Source organism: Elephantulus edwardii, unplaced genomic scaffold, assembly GCF_000299155.1.
Source record: "Elephantulus edwardii isolate Elephantulus edwardi_28Jun2011 unplaced genomic scaffold, EleEdw1.0 scaffold00248, whole genome shotgun sequence".
NCBI lineage: Eukaryota > Metazoa > Chordata > Mammalia > Macroscelidea > Macroscelididae > Elephantulus > Elephantulus edwardii.
This window is the reverse complement of record NW_006399998.1, coordinates 1,719,408-1,724,071: the sequence shown is the minus strand read 5'-3', so window position 1 is coordinate 1,724,071 and position 4,664 is coordinate 1,719,408. Positions and strand designations below refer to the sequence as shown.

Genomic DNA, 4,664 nt, shown 5'->3' with positions numbered 1-4,664 from the left:
ATCTTCTGTCTGGTTCTGCAGCTGCCTCACTTCCAGCCTCCACCATGTCCATCAGGGTAACCCAGAAGTCTTACAAGATGTCCTCCTCTACCCCCCGGGGCCTTCAGCAGCCACTCTTACACGAGCGGGCCCGGCACCCGCATCAGCTCCTCGGCTTTCTCCCGGGTGGGCAGCAGCGGCAGCTTCCGAGGAGGCCTGGGCGCCAGTATGGGTCTGGCTGGGGGCTACAGCGGGGCAGGTGGTGTGGGAGGCCTCACGGCCATCACGGTGAACCAGAGCCTGCTGAACCCCGTCAAGTTGGGGCTGGACCCCAACATCCAGGCCGTGCGCACCCAGGAGAAGGAGCAGATTAAGAGCCTCAACAACAAGTTTGCCTCTTTCATAGACAAGGTATGGTTCCTGGAGCAGCAGAACAAGATGCTGGAGACAAAGTGGAGCCTCCTGCAGCAGCAGAAGATATCTCGTAGCAACATGGATTCCATGTTCGAGAGCTACATCAACAACCTTAGGAGGCAGCTGGACACCCTTGGCCAGGAGAAGATGAAGCTGGAAACAGAGCTGGGCAACATGCAGGGGCTGGTGGAAGACTTCAAGAATAAGTACGAAGACGAGATCAACAAGAGAACCGAGATGGAGAATGAATTTGTCCTCATCAAGAAGGATGTGGATGAAGCTTATATGAACAAGGTAGAGCTGGAGACTCGCCTGGAAGGGCTGGGTGACGATGTGAACTTCCTCAGGCAGGTGTATGGAGAGGAGCTCCGTGAGCTGCAGTCCCAGATCTCAGACACGTCTGTGGTGCTGTCCATGGACAATAGCCGCTCCCTGGACATGGACGGCATCATCGCTGATGTCAAGGCCCAGTAAGAGGAGATTGCCAACCGCAGCCGTGCAGAGGCTGAAAGCATGTACCAGATCAAGTATGAGTAGCTGCAAACAATGGCTGGAAAGCATGGAGATGACCTTCGTAGTACAAAGACTGAGATCTCCGAGATGAACCGGAGTATCAGCCGTCTCCAGGCTGAGATCGAGGGGCTCAAAGGCCAGAGAGCTTCCCTGGAGGCTGCCATTGCTGATGCAGAGCAGCGTGGGGAACTGGCCATTAAGGACGCCAACAACAAGCTGGCCGAGCTGGAGGCTGCCCTGCAGCGCGCCAAGAAGGACATGGCCCTGCAGCTGCGCGAGTACCAGGAGCTGATGAACGTCAAGCTGGCCCTGGACATCGAGATCGCCACCTACAGGAAGCTGCTGGAGGGCGAGGAGAGCCGGCTGGAATCTGGGATGCAGAACATGAGCATCCACACGAAGACCACCAGTGGCTATGTCGGTGGGCTGAGCTCAGCCTACGGGGGTCTCACAAGCCCTGGAATCAACTACGGCCTGAACTTCGGCTCCAGTGGAGGTTCCAGCACCTTCAGCCGCACCAGCTCCAAGGCGGTTGTTGTGAAGAAGATTGAGACCCGTGATGGGAAGCTGGTGTCCGAGTCTTCTGATGTGTTGCCCAAGTGAATGACCACTTAAGCCCCTTCTAGCTGCGAGCTTTCGAGGAAGGAAGCTGTGCAGGGCCTAGGAGGTCAGAAGACCTGAGGCATAGTGTCAAGCCCTCAGCCCACCCTGAGGGAATCCACTGCTTGAAGTACTGTCTTTTAAAAGCCTATGATCCCAACTAAGTCAATTCGTTGTATTTTTTGCCCTTTTCAAAATAAAGTCCACACAAATTTAAAAAAAAAAAAAAAAGAAAAACAAGGAACTCATGCAATATTATTCAAAATGGGTGACCCTGGAGGACATTATGCTGAGTGAAATATCTCAGTCAAAGAGTATTATGCGAAGTGAACTGACTCAGTTCCATTAGGACAAACACTGTATCAAATCACTATTTTGTGCGGGGAGAAGGGTGCAACAATGAATGAATGGAATTCCAAAATCTCTGTAGATGTTCATTGAAATGAAAAATAAACAAATTAAATTTAAAAAAAAGGAAAGAAAAATAGGAAAATCTGTAAAAAACTAGAAATCATTGAATACAAAACCTTAACACTTCTTTGGGACATTTTATCCATTTAACACATTGCTATTAGATAATTGTGTAGGAGAGTTAAGTTTGTTGCCCCAAAATAAAAGTATGCTTCTTGCAGAAAAGCAGTCTGTCCTCTTTTTGTTAAGAGCTAGCTATGTAGTAGGATTCCAAATGCTAGTTGAATTCATTTTCTCAAACTCTGTTCTTTTCATTAAACTTCTTTACTTCTGAATTTTTATCTTCTAGAGACCCTTGTCATTCTTTCCTCTATTAACTATGGGGGAAATGATCAAGAGAACATGAACAGGACTCATGACTAAGACCCTTAAGAGAAAAGCTTAGTGAAAAAGTTTGAAGTTTCTGCTCTAACAGAAATAGGTTTGTTTCTTTTCACCTGTCATTGGCTGCATATGGGAGAAATATTGGCGATGGCAAGATTGTTTGCCCTAATGACAGTGAATCAAGACTCACTCAGTTGTTGTTGTTCAGGCCAGAAGCAATACCTTTATCATCTAGTCTTTTGGATGACCCTTAAGAGCAAAGACAGAGCTGACTACAGTTTCTGAGGAAATTAAAAATGAAACCTATTCTCTCTAAGAGCAGCCAGAACCACACAGACTCCACTTTTCATCACTTGGTTAATAGTTGAGATTTATTACAGATAGGATTAAGACCACCTGCTTTCTCCACTTTTTGTCATCTTGCTACTAATCATAACAACATTGAATTTGGAAGTGGGAACTATTAAAAGTTCCCTTTTGTTGAGAATAAATAGTTCCTAGTTCTTATCATTTTAAAACCTAACTCTGACTGTGTGTGTGTGTGCGCGCGAGCGTGTGCACACATGCAATAGTGTGTAGTTTTGTGGAAGTTTACAAAGAAAATTAGTTTTCCACTCAAGCTCATACACATTTTATTTTTTTAATAATGATTGTAATTTCAACATTGATTGTAGTCTTACCTCTTCCCTGGGATTCCCATTTCCATCCATCTTTCATTCCTACACCTTCTTTCTTCTAAGCTTTGCTTGGAAGTTTTTTTGGCAAACATAGCATCTTTGGTCTCCTCTACCTTCTCCTCTTGCTGTTGTTGATGTTGTTAGGTACCAATGAGTTGTGTACAACTCATAGCGACCCTGTGAACAACAGATCTGAACCCTGTCATATACTGTGCTATCCTCATTATTTCTAATACACTTGAGCCCATTGCTGCAGTCACTGTCAATTCATCTAGGTGAGGGTCTTTCCAAGTATGAAGTCCCTCTCTAAGGAATAGCGTTAACAACATGCTCAATATGCTCAAAGTATTTAAGATGAAGCTTTGTCATTCTTGCCTCCAACAAGCATTCTGGCTGCACCTTCTCCTGCTTCTAAATCTGTCTTAATCTGGGAACTGTGCTGAAACCTTTCCAGCATGGGTAACCCTACTGGCATTTGAAGCACCAAAGGCATAGCTTCCAAAATCACAGCAACCCACAAGTTAGTTCAGTACAGCGAACTTACAGATCAGTGCTGTATTGATAAGAGCAAACATTAAACAAGCAAGCATATATCTCTAAGCTATAAAATAAATAGCAACATATAAGGAAGCGAGAGCTTAGCAATATTAACTACCTTGCTCCAAAGTCAGGAGCTCTCATGGCTTAGTGGTAAGGAATTGCACTGACAATGCAAAGGTATGTGGTTCAAATATACCATCAGCTCTGAAGAGTTAGGATTTGAATCCACATCTGTCTGACCCTACAATCCACAATCAGTCATGATCTTTAAGCAAACCCAAAACCACACTTTTCTACTGTTCAAATCCACCAAGGGCTCTTCAAGAGAAGGGCAATCTCCATGCCATTTATAGCCTTGGAAACCCAATGGAGCATCAGCATTAACAACTAAATGGCAGTCAATGAATGAGTGAAATAGTTGCATAGGGCTGATTATTCTGAGAAATACATTCCTTACAAGTGTTACTGCTCACTTTATGTGCCTGTTTGCTACTTAACTGCAAGGTCAAAGCTAGGACTGAAGGATATCTAACCTACCTTTTAAGGGCATTTCCTCCTCAAATCCTCCCTGATTCATCACAGCCTATCCAAAAATACCGTTTTCCTGTTGTCTCTTCTGCAGTTCTTGAAATTTATGCATTAATTGACATTTATTATTGCTATGGGCCAATGTATTGAAGTCTCTTTCACACAAGCATGAGAATCTACTCCTCTATTCATATAAAATATTTATTAGATCTTTTCTGTATGCCAGGCATTATTATGAATTATATAGATAAAACAATCAAGCCAGACAAAATTGTGCAAGAATAGATAAGTAAGCACATAAATAAACTAGACTTTTTAATATTATGGTAAGTTCTAAGGGAGATCTAGGGGCCAGCTGGTAAGGAGTTGTGCTGCCAACCCAAAGGCATGCAATTCAAGATCATCAGCTGCTCCATAGCACACGGATGGGCAATCTCTTCCAATACGGTTTTCAGCCTCTGAAAGCCCACTGGACAATCAGCTATGAGCTCGTTGGAAATAATGGCACAATAATGATGAAGATATAGATATGAGAGTAAATTGAGTAGGCAAAGGGAAAAAATGTATATCATCTTCATAATCATCTCATTGTCATCAAGTCAAAACTGACTCAAAGCA

General features: G+C 44.0%; 1 pseudogene; it reads left to right on the top strand.

Annotated features, from left to right (window-relative positions):
• The first annotated feature begins 29 nt into the window (after positions 1-29).
• Positions 30-1,509, top strand: LOC102858172 (annotated as a pseudogene).
• Positions 1,510-4,664: the final 3,155 nt, after the last annotated feature.